This window comes from Miniopterus schreibersii (assembly GCF_964146895.1).
Source record: "Miniopterus schreibersii genome assembly, chromosome: 13".
In the NCBI taxonomy this organism is placed as follows: domain Eukaryota; kingdom Metazoa; phylum Chordata; class Mammalia; order Chiroptera; family Miniopteridae; genus Miniopterus; species Miniopterus schreibersii.
In genome coordinates, this window is record NC_138113.1 from 20,440,334 (window position 1) to 20,460,021 (window position 19,688).

A 19,688-nucleotide genomic window follows, 5' to 3' on the forward strand; every position below is an offset into this window, starting at 1 on the left:
AGTGTTCTTACTTGCCCAGTGGACATTTGGCCAGGCCAGTGGGACCGTGTGTGCGTGGGGACACAAGGGCTGCGAGGGGCCTGTGAGGAGACAAAGGCCCCTGAGTGAGATTCAGGGCACAGCTGAACTGCCCTGAACCTTCCTTTTTGTTTTCAAGGAAATGCATAATCCAAGAACCACCCACGGCCCTGGCGGGCCTGCTAAGCAGGGCTGGAATGTGCTGCCTTTCCCATTAGTAATTGTTTTTTCTGGTTAGCCTGTAACCCTTCCTCTGCCATTGCCCTGCCATTGGAGTGAGGACCTCTCTCCAGGGCACCAGCAGCTCTGGGGGGGAATGAGGCTGCTCTGCAAGGTTTCCCCAAACTCTGCTGCTTATCTCCCCCAGTGGCCAGTGGCGTGGCCAGTGGGGATGAGGGCCTGACCTCGGCATTGCATCAGAGACCATCTGCCTGCGCAGAGATTCTTTCCCCGTTCTCCCATCTGCCTCTGCTCTTGCAAGAGAGGCTAGGGGCTGCCAAGGACTTGAGGACCCTGGAATGCAGCCTGGTCTTGCATGGGGCCTGCCGGCCTCTGCTATAGTGTCTGTATATCTGACTGTTGCTGTGTCCAGGATTGTGAAGGGGTGTCAGCATGAGCTGGTGTAGAAATGTGAGTTTGTGCAGGTGGCTGTGATCTGGGACACTGAGGGCCCACTCGTGGCCCCAGAGTATATGTATGTGCACGTGTGTGCGCACGGGTGTGTTATGCGAGTGTGCTGGGAAGGGAAAGAGGCTTGCTCCTGAGCTGACTCTACTTCCCTTTCCCACCACCCAGTTGAGTGCATGAGCCTTTGCCCAGGAAGACAACGCCCTTGGCCCCCATGCTTCCATCTTTGGCTGCCCCACCCCCACCAACAGGAGCGGGGGAAACTAGGCCAGATCCCAGTTAGCTCCTTGTCTTTAATCCATAGAGACTCAAGAGGTCAGAGGCTTGTGCTATTTCCTGACCTTCCCAGCAAGGCCCTGTGTGCTCTGGTCCTGGGGGACTAGTCTGGAGCCCTATGGCTGCATTGCCTGAGGGCTGTAGCTCAAGGCCAGGCTTCTGCTCACTGGGGGTGCCCTCTGCAGAGTAAGAAGGAGCACAGGGTGTTCCTCACTGCACCTCAACACCACCCTCTGTCCAGGTCAACCATGGCTGCCTCCCCCTCAGACAGGCCTGACGTGCAGACTTTCATTCTTAGAAGGAACACTACCATTCTGGACAGGGAGTAGGCACTGGGGTGGGCTGGGCCTGCACCTCCAAAAGTGGGGGCTCAGGATCACAGAGGGCTAGGAAGTCAGGAGTTAGGGAGTGCGGGGCCTGCTCCACCAGCCTTATCCAACAATCTCAGGGCACAGGCCTTGGGGCATAGGCCTGCCTGTGCCCTGAGCAGCTGGCAGGGAGGCAGTGCCAGGCCCAGTCCAGTGTGGCCACTGAACATTTGGTGCAAATCAAAGGCTTTTTCCAGCCAGGAGAGGAATGCTGCCAAGTGGGGTTTGGGAACGGGATTGGCAGGGCAAACACTGCCCTAATTGAGGCCCTTCTAGACTTTTAATTACAAGCAGTGTTTTCTCAAGCTTCCTAATTGACCATGGAGACCCACTGGTGTTATTGCCCATGCCAGGGACAGAAAAAAAAGTGTTGTTCAAGCTTTTTCAGCAGGTTTATTTTAGCCATGTTCTGAGATGGAACAGCTCACACAAGTGAAGGCCAAAACCATTTTTCTGAGAGGGCCTCCTACAGGCACAGAGAGACCTACACCCGCAGGTGTGATCAGACACTCAGATAGAGCACGGGAGCATGCAGACAGGCACCTGTAGAGAAAGACACGTGTACAGACAGATGCAGTCACAGTCATGGATGTGGTTGCAGATGCTGTAAACACCAGGCTGGAAACCCAGCCCAAGCACCCAGAGCGTTTCAGAAAGGAAAACATTGTTCCTGGCTCCGCCAGCTCCCCCCTCCACCTGCCTCGTCCCTCTGGGCTGGCAGGGCCTGGGCCTGCCTTGGACCCCTCTCCCCTCACTGAGCCTGTTCAGAATCCCTTCATGCTCCTTGCCTGTGGATCTGGACACCCAGGTAGCCTCCAGAATCCTCTCCTAGTGTCCAATTAAGAGCCCAGGACTGGTGTACAGTAGAAATGAGCAGGGGTAGGGCTCCCAGTGGAGAGGGAGGCCAGACAACTATGACCACCCTGCGATTTTGTCAAGGGTCCCCTTGGGTCTGGGCAGTGTCCACACACAAGTCAGGCCAGAGGCTGGGAGCAGAGAGGGCTGATCACCAGGCTCAGCCCTGCCAGCCACAGCTTGGGTAGGATGAGCCTTGGTGGCAGTTACAGGCCGTTGCTATCGCCCCTTATCTGGGGCTCCTGGCTCTTACACCACGTCCCCAACGGCCCCTGGAGTCAGGGGCCCCTGCTGCTCCCTCCCTAAACAGACCGTTACTGGGTTTCCGTTGTTTGGGGAGGGAGTAAGGGGCTGTCTGCTTAATTAATCATTTTAGGCCTCCCTGGGAAACTCATTAAGCCACCTCTCAGGGATGGGAGTAGCAACGCTGCTCTCAAAGTTGGCACTTTCTGTTCTGCCACATTGGGGTCCATTTTCCCTGCCACTCATGTGCACTCCCATGCATGAGTGTGTCTGTGTGCAGGCGTGTGGGAGTGAGAGAGAGAGCGGCCCCCAGCGTGCCCTTGTATCTATGACTGTGTGTTTGTGTTTCCTAGATTCTGCAAGGAACTTCCCCTGATTCTTCTTAATTACCAGCCTAGAAGAAATTCAAGATGCTTGGAGCAAAGGTCAAACTCCACCTGTTTTCCCTGCACTTCATTTTCTGGCAGTTCCCACAATAGTACAGATAAGTAAAAGATTAAGGCAATCTTTTCTAATTAAAGTAATTTAAAAACGGCGATGATTGCACCTTTCATCTGAAAGGGAAAATATTTACTCATCCAAACTGCAGGCCCTTAAACACATTCGGGAGGTCTATTTTGACAAACAGATCCTCCTCCCCGCCCCCAGTCCATTCTCTCTCCTCCAGGACACACACAAAGGCTGGTTTATTTAGCCAGAGCCAGCTTGACAAGGGGCACCCTGAAAGCTGGGGGAGGATGGCAGCCAGGTCAGTTTTGAGCAAGTGGACACTTTAGCCCAATCTCTGCTGGGTCCTGTTGAGAGAGGGTTTCTGGGGCTGCTGGGATTTTGAATTGACCAATGGATGTTTTACTGTTGTTTCTTTCCCAGGGGCACCCACCCAAGGGCCCCCTGCCTCCCTCTGACAGCTTCACTCCTTCTAAACTGGCTGGGATGGAGAGTTCAACGTGGAAGAACCTGTTGGAGGCTTGGGTATAGTCTGTCCTTCTGCCCACCTGCCCATCCTTTTATCCAACACACGTGTTAAGTTGCTACTATGCACAAGACTCTGTGCTTAACATACAAGTATTTCATCAACCCCACAGAGGCGCTGTGGGGGCGTGGCCCAGCCTCCTATCCTCAAGAAATACAAAGTCTAACAGTCTTGTGAGCAAACTGCCCTTGGCTCATCCAGGAGAAATCAAACAGGATGCAAGCTGCCGTATTTCACTTTGAGTTTCTGAGGCAAGTATAATCACCCAGTTTCCTGGCTAATGTGGTTTGATCTCACAAATTACTTTTCCCTAACTAGGGAGAGCTTCCTGTGACATGTAACTATGGGGACAGAGGTGCTCTGCCATTCCAGGGCCAGGACTGTAGGGGCTAGGGTCTTTTGGGGAGTGGGAAAGTGAAGAGGCAGAAGTGTGAATTTCCTGTTCCGGGGCCTGAGGGTGGCCTGATCTCTGTCCCATACAACCCTCCTCCCCCTCCCCGCTGCCAGGAGAGAGGACGTACCTTGGAGCTAGTGCAGCTACAGCTTGAAATGGCCCTAATAGGATAATCCCACTTACAGGCTGTTCCCCTATCCTCAGAATATGACATAAAGGAAAATCATGGAAACCAGCTCCAGGAATGTCCGGGCCCAGCTATCCCCTGAGAAGGGCCTGGTTGCCTCTGCCTGCCCAAGCCGGGCTAGACAGTATCTTCAGCGTGACCCTCAGCTGTCCTCCCTGCAGAGACATGACCTCAAAGAGCAAGCGTGGGCAGATCATTTCTGCAGGGGCCTACTGCTCAGGTGGGCCGGGCAAGGAGGAGGGGTGGAGTGTGCCCGTGTGTGTGCTTGTGTGTACTGTGTGTCTGGCCTGTTTGTGGAAAGGCTTACTTTGTACCCAGAACAGCCTGGATATCAGAGACTGGGGCCAGACCTCCAGGGTTCCCCCTATTCCATAAGCTCACCCAGGGTCCATCATCAGTGGATTCTTGACTCTGGCAAAGCCACCCCAAAACCTCCTTTACTCCCAGCCTTGCCTCTCTAGTCACCACCTCTATCTAGAGTAATAGCTCTCAATTCTCTGCCTGGTCACCTGTAACAGCTCCCACTCCTGGGGAAACAGATTTATTGGCACATCTAAAGCAATGGGTCCCCACGGCCCATCTCACACCCCAGGGGGCTTAATTCAAGCCTGACCCCAACTGGACTCTTCCAGACACCAGGGGAGCCCTGTGAGGAGCTATGAAAGCTGTAGATTCTTACCCAGGAGTATTGTCAACCTAAGTGTGCACATGTGCCCACCACACAGAGGTCCAGACAGCTGCAGGAATCCCGGGTACCTGAAGCCCATACCCAGAATCCAGGCTGGGAACTTTTGGTCCCACAGGCCCCACTGCCAGGGCTTGTCTCTAGGCCACCCCCACCCTGCCCTCCTTCCAGCCTCAGTCTAACCCCTCCCCCAGGAAGCTGCAGTGCCCTCCCTCCGCCCAGAGCCTGAGCCTGCAGGTGGCCCTCAGCAAGGCCAGCCAGCCAGGGCTCCCTCAGTGAATTGTGTTGGACCAACCTACGCACTTGGTGATTAAGTCACTCGGTGGAAACAGTTCCCAGAAAACTGGAATCCTTGTTGCAAAAATAAATTTTGCTTCTGAACCTAGCTTTTCTCTTGCTTTTTCTGCATGCATTCTGGCTTTCTTTCTTTTTTTTTTTTGGTCTTGCATCCCAACTGCTTTTATCTTTTTCCCTTCCTCCCACTGAGACCCAAACAAATCTCCTGTAAACAAAGTTTCAGTCCATGCCCTTAAAGAGACAACACATGCTTGCTTATTACAGGCTGGCCTCCCATTCCTGTTTGCTGTCTTCAAGAGACCTATGGCATGAGGGCTGGGGATGTCAAAGATCACTACAGGACACTCAAAGAAAGAAGTTGGCTGACAGCAGTTAAACACCTCACTGCAAGACAGAACAGGAGGGAACAGGTTGAGGGCTCACTATAGTAGATGTCCCCCTGACTGGTACTAGTGAAATTTGACAATGAGACTATTATTTTCTTTGGTCTATATGGTCTGAAAAGGATTCTTTTCTTTTCAAATGTGATTTAAAAAAAATAGATTTTCATCTCAAACTCCCCGTCACCTCAACCATCACCAACTTGGCTGCTTTGTGACTTGGAGAGGTTGTGGTCTTCACCTGAATCGATTGTGTATTGCTGGATTGGTGGCTGAAGTCACTGTGGGGTGGGGGTGAGTGTGCATGTGTTTGCGTGTACACGTGCTGCCTTGAGTCTCTGCCCTGAACGGGGGTCTCCACAACCCTGGGTATGTGGACAAGTGGAGGACGCTCATCACCTGAGTTATCTGGATTAAAAAGACTGGCACTCCTTGGAGGGCAGGGCACATTTCCATCCCCCAAGGGGACCAGCCTTGGGAGGAAGGTGTCCAGGCCAGGGGCTGAGGCTCTTCATTTGTAACAGTTCCCTGAGGAGGCTGAGCTGCCGTCCACCAGCCCATGTCTAAAGAGCAGGCCTGAGAGAAGTAGCCCCGGTCCCCTGCCCAATGTAAAGGCAGGGCCTCCTGTGCCCTATCCTTGGCCCCTGCCTCCAGGGCTGGCCTCCACTGGACGCGGGCACTGCCATTGAGGCACAACTGCTGACAGCCCTAAACTAGAGACCTCTGGGGAACAAGCAAAGTCTTACTGAGGTGGCTCTTCTCCTTTTCGAGAATGCATTCCTCAGCAGGACGGCTGCCTCCAGGGCTCTCTCCCACTCCCACTTGGAAACCAGGCAGAAAAAATGCCTGGTGGGCAGGATTATGGGATTAGTCAGCTTTCCCAAAATAGGCCCAGAGGCTCTGGGTCCGAAATGAGTTTTGGTCTGAGCCTTTCCCTGTGATTAGTGACAGCTGTGTTTGTCTGCCCTCCCTCCTCCCTCTCCTGGCCTTGTCTCTTTCCTGAGTGCTGGTAACTCAGTGTTACGTTAATCACAGGCCCAGAAGTTTGGGAGAAACGTGAGCCCTATGGTACAGTGACCCCGGGCCTACGGAGGAAGGAATTACTCGTTGGATCAAGGATTTGGCTTTGCCAACCCTCCCTCTCCCCACCAGAGAACAGCCCCCACAGGCCACCCTGTGCTGGATGGGCTGAGGAGGTGGGGGCTGTCCAGCTCCTGGCTCAGGTTCCTGCCAGCCCTCTGTTCCTACTGGGTCTCTGGGCCCAGCTCCCAGGGCTCCCCGACAAGCTGGGACAGGCTGGGCACCATGGCCTTCCTTGACCTGGGCCTGCCCTGCAGTCTCAGTTTGTGAGCCACCCACTGCAGTTCCAGAGCTGGTGTTTCCCAGGAAAGGAGCTCCTAATGACCAACTAGCTGAGCCTACCATGCTGGAACCGTTGACTGTCCGAGGATGTCCCTGAGGACAGGTCCAGGGCTTGGCTAGAAGTTAGGAGATGCCCCATCACTCCCTGCATGGGCCCAGCAGCCTGGTCTGCCTTTAGAAGTTCCTTGTAGGGAAACCACATAGCCGGTATCCCATAGGAGATGCTCTCCTTGGAGCCTTTTTCTCTGGGTAGAGGCTATGGAAAGGAAATAAAATTTTGGTTTTTCCAATGATACCTACCACCCCTAGAGCTGGTGTGGTCCTCTTTTTAGTCCTCTAGCTCCTCAAAAACTTGGTGGAGCTGATATGGTAGTCTGTCTGGAAATGAGGCTGTGGCCATGTGATAGCCACTGGGGGCTGCCTGGCCTGGCTCCTCTGGGCTGTTACATCCCAGGCCACACCCAGAATCCTGAGACCAGGGCATAGTCCAGAGTACGCCAGGACCGGGGGCTGAGTCAGCAGATCCCAGAGCTCTGCTGGTGCTGACCCCAGACCAGGTGGGAGCTAGGACAAGGCTGAGCTCAGTCTACTGGGCACTGGTGAGTGCTGGCTGTGACTTAGGAAATGTGTTTGTGCCGTAGCACCCGGTTGGTGCTGGAAATGGAGTGGCATGTTTTGGCGTGTTCTGGCCCCCAGGCTGAAAACTGTTTATTTGAACAATTAAGAACACGACTTCAGCCGAACCACAAAATCAGACGGAAACCTTTATCTTGGGTGGCAGGCTCTTGGTTTCCTCCTGTGCCCTTGCAGGCTTGCTAGTAGGGCCACATTGGACTGGGTGTGTCTGGAAGTGATTCCAGTGGCTGTGGCCGTGCTCAGGAGAGATCAGCGAGCCTCCTTGGTTGTCTGTTGTGCTGATGACGGGGATGTTGTGCTTAGGAGGGGACCCAAGCTCTTTCTTTATCAGAGACCCTAGGGCCTCTGGGGTCCCTTAAGGTGAGGGCGGGGCTTCTTCTGCAATTGGCATGAGATGCAGCATAGCTGGACCATCTTCTGCTACATTAGAGGCGACAGTCTCAAATTATCGTTCTCTCCTCCAGTCCAGAAATAGGTGAGCTCGTATCACCCACCCTGACTCCAGGACGCCAGGGCGACCTTGGCTCCGGCACCACCTGGTACCCCTTTCAGTCCTCAGCCCGGGGATTCCTGGGCCTCTCCCACAATGAGGGGTTCATGGGTAGGTAAGTCAGGTTTCTGATTATAACCCTCCTCGAAGTTTAAGCTTTTCCCAAAACAAAACCCAAGCCTCCCCCAGTAGCTCTGGGAGGAGCCGGCTCACCTCGGCCACAGCTGGTCATGGTTGGCCACTGTGTTGAGACACATGGTCTCATGATTGGATGCTTGAGGGCTCTGTGTGGAGGGGTCACGATGGCCTCGCTGCCTCACCCGCAGCCCCCAGGGCAGGCCTGCCCAGCTCACAAACCTTCCAGGGTTCCACCTGGTGCCCACTGGGTCCCTGCAAACATTGATAGGCCTTGTTTCTATAACCTCAGCTTTTCAAATCCTACAGCTTACTGTGTTTCTAAATGATTCATGTTTGTCAGTCTCATCTTCCTGGATGCATGCTGTGAAAACTTCTTGGGGCAGGAATATCATCTCCTGCCAATCACAAGCCCCATCCCTCCTTACCCACCTGGGGTCTGGATTGAGGCTGATGAGTGATTTGGGCATTCACCACCTTGGCAAATGACCCTTCTCACAGGATGTGTGTGTTGGGATGGGGAGAACGGGGGGGGGAGGGCACTGAACACATCTGACCTGTCTTTACCTGCCTCAGCAGCTACTTTGGAATGCACCTCCTTCCCCCAGCCTCCCACCATGGGGATGGGATGCAAGGGCCAAGCACCTGAGAGTAATGTCTCCCTTTGGGAAGTACCTTCTCACACAGCCCAGTGTGGATTCCAGCAAAGTCTGTGGAAGACAGGAGTCTGGATGGAAACAGACAAATTTCCAATCTCTTTCTCCATTCTGGCTCTAATCCCAATTTTAAAAGAAGCACAGCAAAGAAAATAAGCCGGCCTAGGGCTGAGCCGAGGGTGGAGGAAGTCGACAGTCCAGGGAGATGAAAATTAGGCAACAGCATGAAGAATTCTGCATTGTTTCAAAACTGGTCAATTGCTTCCATATTCACACAGACTAGTAAAGAAATGGACTCGGTATGGTGGGGAAATAGGATTATAATGACAGAGGAGAGAAGAAACAGTAAAACGTTACAAAAACCTGGGGAGGATACCATGGGCTGCCTGTTAGCCCACTAGGCCAGCAGCTCAAGGATGTGAGAGGGTATCCCTGCCCTCCTGCCAGTCCCCTTCCAGGACTACTCCCCCAGCCCACCCCCGCCACCTCTTCCTGGGCAGCTCAGAGGTTCTGACTATGAGCAGGCCCTTTCCCCTGGGCTGGGCCCTCACCATGCCCCATTTCCTGGAGACCTTGGGGGAGCTTTTCTAAGCTGCTAGCTGAGGACCTTGGGGAAATGAAGGAGGCCTGCCTGAGAGTGGAGGCTGTAGCTCCGAGTAGAGGACAGAGGGACAGGGAACTGAGGATTCTGTGGGTCCCTCTCCCTCTGAGAAGGACACAAATGTAAGGGAGTTGGTTCTTGTCATCTGACCTCACCCTCAGTAGCCGACCCCGCCTCTCGACTCCCATGATGCTTTGCAGGAAGAGGCCAGCCGGCAGGGGCAGTGGGTAATAATCACTCCTGTTTACTGAGTGAGTGCCATGCCCCAGGCACTGGGCTTCATGCTTCGCAGTTATTTTATTTAATCACCAAAACACCCTCCCAAGGTGGGAATTGTTCCCCTTCTGCAGAAGAGGAAACAATCTCACTCAGGCTGAGGAGCTTGCTTAAGGTCACACAGTTCGTAACTGGCAGAGCTGGGGCCTGATGGTGAAGCCTGGCTCTTCAGTCCTGTTACCTGACTTGGCCATGGCCCTAGCTCAGAGGCGGCCTGCCCCATAGTCCCTGTACGGGGCGGGCGACTGTCGAGGGGTCTTGCCTCGCTCTCTCTCAGGCCGTGGGGAGTGGGGTGGCCCTGGCTCTGAAGACTGCCCTGGCTTCCTTTAGGACGCAGTGCTGCTCCCCACAGAGCAGAGCCCATGGGCTAATCATCGGGGCAGGCCTGACTCCTCACCAGAAGTGTGAACGTTCCTGGGTGTTGGAACCGGAACGAGACACTTTAATGGACAAGTTGGAATCTGTTTGTGAGTAGTAAATCACCCCAGTCCCTGGGGCCATTTTCCATCATAAATCTAAACCATTTGACTCTGCAGATCCCCAGTGCAAGAGCCACGTCCAGAGCAACAAAGTTTGTGGGAGCTGGGTCTGCAAAGGAGCTGAACCCCCAATGAAGGCCACAAGCCCTCACCCACTTCCTGCCTCCTACCCCCACCAAGCTTGGCACCAAGGGTCCTGCCTTCCTCCTGAGAGCCTGGTGTAGTTTTTTGGGGCAAGCACTTTCTTATCCTTGAACCTTTGAGCTAGCTGCTTTCTGTCTCCTTCTGGCTATTGGTTCTGCTGTCTCTCACCAGGATCCAGTAAAGCTTCTCTTTCCCAGGGCGTTATTTGTGCCCACAGCTTCAGGGAGCACCATGTGTATGAGCTCAGAGCTATACCTCTAGTCCTGACTTCTCGCACGTGTCTCTGTCTATGAGATTCTCCACCAGGGTGTTCCACAGGCACCTCAAACTCATGCTCTTGAACCTGAGCTCACCCTCCCCTTGTCCCCGCCTCACACTACCAGCGGGCCCAGAACTTCGCTGGAATTTACTTTGGCTCCCCTCCTCCTAGTTTCTCTCCCAGGCAGCTCTAAATCCTGCTTCTCAACCCTAAGAAGTCACATCTTCATTTTCTCTCCTCCAACTCTCTTGAAACCCCATGTACCAGTGGTTCCCGACTTACGATGATTCAACCTAACAATTTTTGACATTACGGTGGTGCAAAATAGATATGCATAATAAGTTACATGAGATATTCAGCACTTTATTATAAAATAGACTTTGTGTTAGTTTTGCCCAACTGTAGGCTAATGTAAGTGTTCTGAGCATGTTTAAGGCAGGCTAGGCTAAGCTATGATATTTGGTAGGTTAAGTGTATTAAATGCATTTTCTTTTTTTTTCTTTTTTTCTTTTTCACCTATCCAAAAGCTTTTAAAAAAAATTATTTTAAAATTTATCTTTATTGTTGAAAGTATTACAGGTGTCCCATTTTTTCCCCCCATTTGACCCCCTCCACCTCACTCCCACCCCCTCCCCAGGCCTTCACCCCGTTATTGACTGTGTCCATGGGTTATGCTTATATGCATATAACTTCTTGGTTAATCTCTTCCCACCCTCCACTCCCCTTCCCTCTTTCCTCTGAAATATGATCGTCTGTTGTATACGTCAATGTCTCTGGATCTATTTATTTCATCAGAGTCTTTTGTTCATTAGCTTCTTCTTAAAGAAGACCCTTCAACATTTCTTGTAGTGCTGGCCTGGTGGTGATGAACTCCTTTAGCTTTTCCTTGTCTGAGAAGCTCTTTATCTGACCTTCAGTTCTAAATGATAGCTTTGCTGGGTAGAGCAATCTTGGTTGTAGTTCCATGTTTTTCATCACTTTGAATATTTCTTGCCACTCCCTTCTGGCCTGCAAGGTTTCTGTTGAGAAATCAGCTGACAGTCGTATGGGTGCTCCCTTGTAGGTAACTAACTGCTTTTCTCTTGCTGCTTTTAAGATTCTCTCTTTGTCTTTAACCTTTGGCATTTTAATTATGATGTGTCTTGCTGTGGGCCTCTTTGGGTTCCTCTTGTTTGGGACCCTCTGTGCTTCCTAGAATTGTAAGTCTATTTCTTTACCCAGGTAGGGGAAGTTTTCTGTAATTATTTTTTCAAATAGATTTTCAATTTCTTCCTCTCTTTCTTCTCTTTCTGGTACCCCAATAATACGAATGTGGGGCCTCTTGAACTTGTCCCAGAGGCTCCTTATACTACCTTCATATTTCTGGATTCTTTTTTCTTTTTGTTCTTCTGGTTGGGTGTTTTTTGTTTCCTCATGTTCCAAATTGCTGATTTGATTCTCAGTGTCCTCTACTCTGTTGATTCGCTGTAAATTATTCTTCATTTCAGTTCGTGTAGCCTTCATTTCAAATTGGTACTTTATTATGTCATCGATTTTCTCAGTTGTTTTCATAATACTCTTACTAAATGGTTGAGTATCCTTATAAACAAAATTCTGAACTCTGCATCTGTTAGCTTGCTTGGATCTATTTCATTTAGTTCCTCTTCTAGAGATTTCTTCTGTTCTTTCCTTTCCTCCACATTTTGGCTACTTCCAGGTGTTTGTTTCTATGTATTAGGTAGAGCTGCTATGTCTCCTGGAATTTGTAGACTGGCTTTGTGTAGTGGGTGTCCTGTAGGGTCCAGTGGCTCAGCCTCCCATCACCTGAACTGGGCCTTCTAGGTGCTCCCCTGTGTGTGCTGTGTGCACTATCCTGTTGTAGTTGAGCCTTGGTTGCTGTTGGTGTCCCTGGGAGTAACTGACCCCCAGGCCAATCAGCTGTGAGGACCCACTGCCACTACAGCCAAAGAGCTGCTATGTTGGAGACACCCCTATGGAGCAGGATTTATTTCAGTGGAGCTTTGGTGTTCACCAAGTGCGCCCCTTGAGTGTGTCACTGGTGGATGTGATAGGGTTGTAATCCAGCGTGGTCGAGTCTGACCACCAGGTGCACTGTCTCTGGGGCCTCCCAGGAGGTGCAAAGTCAGCCTGTGCCAGTGCCTTGCCCAGGGCCACCCAGCATGAGCTACTCAGCAAACCGTAGTTGGCTGCTCCTTGTGCTGGGCTTGGAAGTGTCCAGGAGAGGCCAAGCTATGAGCCAGTGCAGCTGCCACTAGTGCCAGGCCTGGGGCCGCTTATCAAGCCGTATGGGGCAGCTGCTGCTTGTTTGAGAGATTTTAGGAAAGTCCTAAGCATGAGGCTCCAGAGGCCACTTGCACAGAAAAGCCCCTGGAAATGGCCCGGATGAGCTGCAGGTGGGGAGGGGCGGGGCCTCTGGGAATCACGGGGCGGGGCCAAAGGTGCGAGTCAGGTGCTGGCGACTCAAACATGGCGCCTGCCTGCCGGCTGTGTGCGGGGAGGACTCGCCACAGGAGCCATGGCCTCCGCCAGCCCTTCTGCCTGGGAGGAAGCCGCCCTCCGCCTCTCGCCCGGATCTCAGGCAGGTTAGTTCCTCCCCGAGTGTCCCGGGTCCTTTCAGGCTGCTCCCGGCGCTGGGCTCAGAGGGAGCGTCCGAGTGAGTCCGTGCCGGGCCCTTGAGAGGAGCTGCTGGGGCTCCCGCGGCCTCCGCGACCCTCAGGGACAGTCCCCGCTGGGTTCACAGCCTGAAGCTGTGGGGACGTCTCTTCCCGGCCCTGGAGCCCTGGGCTGGGGGCCTGATGTGGGGCTGGGACCCCTCACTCCTCCGGGAAACCCCCGCCGCCGAGATTCCCTCCCGGGTTTAAACCGGGCACCAGGGGTGGGCCCGAGGCCTCATCTCTGGGATTCAGCCCCAACCCGCCCGCATCTCCACCCCTCCTCCCAGTCTCGGTGCTTCTTCAGTTCCCTCCTTGTAGGGCTTCTGTTCAGCCACATTTCAGGAGGTTCTGAGTGATGGTGGTTCTGTGTTTTAATTGTAATTTTGATGTGGTTGGGGGAGACGGCGGTGCAGCTGTTACTTACGCCGTGATCTTGTTTCCTCTCCCAGTAGTCCTATCAAATGCATTTTCAACTTATGAGGTTTTCAACTTACTGTTGGGATGTAACCCCATCGTAAGTCAAAGAGTATCTCTACTGGATCCATTACTGCAAGAGCCTCCTGACTGTCTCCCCTGCCATGTTTCTGAACAGTCATTCCAAAGCCAGGCTCAGAGCATATTACTTCCCAACTCCCAAACTCTCCATGGCTCCCTAGTGCCTCCAAAATAACCCCAAACTCTTTTCACAGTCCCCACCTTGCATCAACTCCCAACCCTGCTTTCCAGCCTCGGTGCCCACTCTTGCTCCTTAGAACCTTTGTGTTGCAACTGTTGCAGACACCCCAAGTCAGCCTTGTGCTTACTGACGCTGTGACATGACTCCCATATGCCTTCTGCTTGGCATGGACAGTCCTGCCTCTTCCTATCACAATCCTACCCTTTGATCAAGACCCAGCCCAGACACCAAACACCAAAACCCAAATGATATTTAAGACCATGAAAGCCAGAGCCAGACTGACAAGACCGAATTCTATTTCTATTGTTTGACCTTTTGGTCACTCAACCCTCTGTGTCCTGGTTTACTCATCCATAAAATGAGGATAACAGTTGTAACATTGGCCTCATTGGGTCTTTGAGAATTAAGTGAGGCTATTTGTAAGTGGAACAGTGTCTGGCATGTGGTCAGCACTTTAGTGTCCACTGTAGTACCCCAGGTTATGAAGCCTCCTCTGATCCCTGAGGCCAAACCTCCACACTTCCATAGCATTTCATTGACACCACAAGCAGCACATTCACATTCACCTGGCTGTGCAGTTAGAATTCTTTGATGGCAACTGGGCAATTGTCAGAAACTTATTGGTGCAAATAGGGGGATTTTTATTGCAAGCATATGGGTGAATCTTATTGCACCCAAAAGCAGAAATGCAGTAGCACCTCAGGGAGCCCTGACATTGGCAGCTGGAAATACTGCTTGGGTAGCATTCCCTCTCAGAACATCCACTTAATTATTTCCTTTTGTAGACCATAGCCTTAAAGACTTGGCTGAAATCCATTGCCCATGGCACCTGAGGTACATGCCACTGTCCAACATGGAAAAATGGAATCTCTGTCTTGGTCCCAGTTCAGGAGCTCTGACCAGCCTCTCTTGGGTAGGGGAAGGAGCAGGGGCAGGGGGCATGTTATACAGAATTATTACTGGGGGTAATACGGAAGAGGAAATGAATTTAGTAGGGGTCCATGCCACAGACTACAAGTTGGTCCCCAATATCTGTTTCCCCATCTTTCTTAGTTAAAGAACTCCCGGTGTTTGCTGCCTTGAATAAAGACTATGTTTCTAACCTCCCTTGCAGCTAGATGTGGCCATGTGACTAAGTTCTGGCCAAAGTTTCATCAAAGGGTAGGGAATACCCTTTTTTGCCTCTTCCTAGTAGCTGGACTCTGGAACCAGACTGAATTGAAATCCGAGCCTTGCCACCCGGTTGCCTGACCTTGGGTGAGTTACTTAATCCTTTTGTGCCATAGTTTTCTTAGCAATAAAATGGGAGTCAAAGTAATATTGCTATAATAGGGCTATTGTGAGGAGTCCATGAATTAATATTTGAAGAGTGATTAGAATGGTTTCTGGCACATGGTATGTGCTCCTTAAGCATGGCTCTGGTGAAAAGATGGTGATGATGATGGAGAAGAGGGTGGCTAAGTTAGAGCCTGAGTGCCTTGTTGGGTGAAGAGGTAGAGCCATATATTAAGGGTGGCCTGGACCGTTAATGGTTGTTAAGCCAAAACCAGCCTGACTGCTTGCCTCCTGACTTTGTTTATAGGAAAGAAAAAGAAACTTCCACCTTGGTTAAGCCGCCATTATGTGGGGTTTTCAGTTACTTGTAGCCTAACCTCCCCCTCAATGATATAAGGCCTTGTAGGTCCAGCATGAGCCCTTGTCCACTGCGTCTTGTTGTAGTCCCTTGAGACCATGTCTTCTTGTGCCTACTTAGGCTGTACATTCCTTCAAGACAGGGTAGCTTTCCACGCTATCTTTGTGTCTTTCATACCCCTTAAAAAATCCTGCTCATAAGTAGGGGCTCAGTAAGTAAGTACGGAATGAATGGAAGAAGGGTGCTAAACATTGTAGCTCTGGTTAGGTGGACACCATCCGTATTCTGAAACATCCAGAGGATCCTTTGTGTTGGCAGGTTGCAGAAACTTGGTGATAATAATAGAACAGTGTTTCCCCAGCACAATGCCTGATGTTCTAAGTACTTCAAGTGCATTATATTTAACCCTCATGACAACCCTATGAAATAAGGACTCTCATCATACTCCTTTTACAAATGAGGAAACTGGGCTTCAGAGAGATGGAGGTGAAGCTCTCAGATCCAGCGAGTCGAGCCAGGACTCAAACTCAGGCAGGCTGACTCCAAGCCCAGGATCTTAACAATTTTGCTAGGCAACTTTCTCCAGGGATTTTCTCCTGTGAGCCCTTTGGAAAGGAGACTGAGATCACGGAGAGCCTGTTCAGGTCAGCAAGAATGCAGCGCTTATCTTTTTACCCTGGAGGTGTGTTTGAAGGGCTGAGCTTCAGGGAGATTGAAGGGGAAATGTCGGGGTTTTCCTGAGGTCAATGGGATGAAGATCCACATAGGCCTTGACCCCCTGGACCAACCCAGCTTCTTTCCTCAGTACTGCCATTTCTGTGGGCATGACTAGCAGCCAATCGAGTTAGCTAATCTTTGGCAAAATGGTGATAGAGGCAGAGTTTGTCTTCATGCCACTGTTCTCTGCCTGTTAAGCATCTGATGTTCTATTAGAGCCCTTACTGGTTATCTCAGCAAGGAAAGCTTCATTCTGAGAGATGAAAATAATGAAAAACTTAGTCCCCCCAAATGGAAATTTTATGGTGAGATTTTAGGCAACAAAGATTTTGGAGTTGGAGAACTACCTGCTGCCTCTCAAATCACTCTTGCCAACTTCCCCTCCTTTCCCTCCCCTTCTTTCCCTCCCCCTTTTCCTCCTCCTCTCCTCCCCTTTCTCACTTTTCTTCTTCCGTTGTTTCTTTTTAAACCGTTTTGCACACACCTCTGTTCTCCACCCCAGGCCCTGCAGGTCCTTCATGGCCCACCTTTCGGTCCCCTGGTCCAGGAAGCTTTCTCTGATTACTCTCTCACACACTGGCCATCCCTGTCACCTGGCCACCCTGTCACCTGGTCATCCCTGGCTCAGAGCTCTCTGGCACTTCCAGCCTGGGCTGCAGGCTTTAGCACCTCTTCATGTTCTGGGCCATTTCTCCCAATCTGTTCTTAGAGTACCAAGGCCATGCTGAATTGCCAGGGATGTTGTAGGAATTTCTACTTTGGGAAGTCATTTTGGCCTCCACAACTTCTTAAGGCTCTTTCTGCCCTAAGATTTAAAGATTCTCTACTCTTTCTCTCATTTCCCCCAAGGTTCCTGAGTCAGTGTTGGTAATACAGGTGCTAAGGAAGGGTTTATTGAGCTAAGTCTTCCTCTTTTTGGGAGCAAGTGTGAAGGGCCATTGAGTCAATGGTAGAAAAGCTCTCCTGTTTTCAACGATCTCCCAACAAGGAGGCAAAGTGCTTTCAGAGTTTGGGAATGACACTTAAAAAAAAATTGATTGTTCACAGTATTACAGATGTCCCCCCAACCCCCCTCCCAGGCCCTGCCCCACCCCAGGACTTCACTACACTAGTGTCTGTCCATTGGTTATGCATTTATCTAGAAAAGTTCTTTGGTTAATCTATGCCCATCTCCGCCCCCTGACCTCTGAGATATGCCAGTTTGTTCCATGCCTCACTTTTTCAAGGCCACCACGTTACCTGTTCTTGCTTGTGTTATAATGGACACTCTGGAGTCTCCTCTGGTCTGGTTAGCATTGATGTTCCCCTGGTCCAGTCTCTGGGCTGGAAACCATAGCTGGCCCTTCCTGAAATGACTCAGCGTCCAACTTGGACTCAGCTCCAGCTGGCTCCAGGCGGCCAGTCTCACAGGACCAGGCCAGGACCACAGAGTTCTTAGCTTTTCTCAGAAAAATCCCACTGCCGACCAGGGAAGCCATGCCAGAAATTCTGCAAATTGCAAGAGCAAGCACTTTCAAGACGTGGCTTCGTGTCTCTTGTCCCCATGGCCTTGTTCCACTGAACTCCATGATGCCCAGATGGAACACATGTTTCTCCCTGTGACCAGGGCACTCAGGTCTACAGCCACCAGGAAACTTCTTGGGATGTGGTTGGGAGAGGGAGGCAGAACCTTTGGGTTGGAGCTATGGCAGAGCATCCTAGCCCTCTGGAGCCTGGCCCCCTGGCCCTAGCACTCCTAGAAAACATGGCCCCTTAAGGAGCCCATTCTAGGTTTGGACCTGAGTTTGGGTTTGCACTGTGACCTAGTGTGCAAAGGCCCTTTGGCACCCTAGGGGATGGCACCCATGTTCCCAGCATTCAACTCAGGACCTTCCTGCCTGCCTCTCTCCTCCCCCCAACACTCTGGTTCACAGGGTAAAATGAATAGAGTTGTAACTGAAGACACAGGTTGGAAACAATGACCCTTTTCTTTGCATTTGCTTGAGAGCCCATGGCCTTTGCATGTTGCTACGCCTGAGTTATTCCTCCCTGAGCACACTGAGTCCACTGCCTGGAGTGTCCTTGATGCCCTTCCCCCATTCCCACCCTCCCCATCCTTCAAGGTGTGGTTCAAGCCTGCCTCCACCACCTCCCTTCCCTACCGTGAAGTCCTCAGGGACTTCTTTTTCTCCTTTGAGCTCTTAACTCTTGGCATTTGCACCACTCTCATGTGGCATTAATCCACATTCAACATTGTGATATTGTTTATTGTCTCTTGTGGCTAGGAAGTGTTCTGTGTGTTCATTTTCCATCCACTTTCCACACACTTTAAACCAGCTCTGTCCAATAGAAATATAATGTGAGCTACATAAGTAATTTTAAATTTCCCAGTCATCCCATTTAAAAAGTACAAATAAACAGGCAAAATTAGTTTTAATAATGTATTTTATTGAACCCAATATATAAAAAATACATGATCTCATTATTAATGAGATCATTTACATTTTGAGGGTACAAAGTCTTCAGAATCTGGTATGTATTTTATACTTACAACACATGTCAATTTGGCTGCTAAATTTTCATGAAAACTCTTGATCTGTATTTACATTCAATAATGACCTCTTCTTTTCCTCTATCTGCTAAATATTGGGCCAGAGCCTCTTGGCATTTCCAAGATGGAACCATACAACCAAGAGATTTCTGGGAATTGTAGTTCCCAGCTTCTTTCAGTGCCACAGAGGAGACCTTAGAAAGGGGCAGTGGTGATGTTGAGCTGACAACAGATGATCTGGTGTCCATCATTTTCTACGTGAATGTTCCTAGGATTATAAGCAGGAGGAGTTCCATGTGGGAGGAATGGTAGAAGCAGAGCACACACAGGAAGAGAAGGCAGTAAGCGGAGCAGAGACCCTGAGGAAGCCAAGAGGAGGGGAGTCTCTGGTGGTGGTGAGGAAAGCAGAGAAGGAGGAAGATGGAGGGAGGAGAACAGTGGGTCTCTGTGGGGCCCCTAAAGTGTTTTGGGCATCCAGATGCTCCAGGGTCCTGAGGCAGCCAGGCCTACATCTCAATGACACCCACTGCACGGAGAGGGTACTCACAGTTGTCACTCACCATGACTCTGGGTGCTAAGATTTGCTGGGACAAGGTGGTTGCTCCCAAGGTCTAAGATACTCTATGAACTCAGAGGCCATAGGAATCCCACTTCCTCCAGGAAGGCTTCCCAGTCAGCTCTTCCTTCAACCTGAATCCTTTATTTTTATACCTGCTCACATATACACTGTCATGGCTTGTTCACTGTTTTGCATGTGCTGTGTACCCCCATGTAGCCCTTTGGAGTCAGAGGCCCAACCTATCTTCTAAATCCCACACAATCCTGAAAGGTGCTCCACACATCTGGGCTGGATTGAGCTGAAGAAGGTGCCAGAAGGAAAGATCTGTAGGCATCAGCAAAGCCACTGAAGCTGTTCCTGTCACCAAAGATCAAAGCTCTGGAAGAAGAGACAAAAGTAGGGCCACTTTCCTTCACCCTGCAGGGCAACCAACCTGCATGAGGGAACTGGAGGAGCAAACTTTGCTGAAGGAAATCAGAGATCAGTTGGAATCAATTTTCAGGCTACTGAAAGGAGTAAAACACAGTGTGTGTGTGTGTGGGGGGGGGGGCTCCTGGTTGCCATGGCACTAAGGGCAT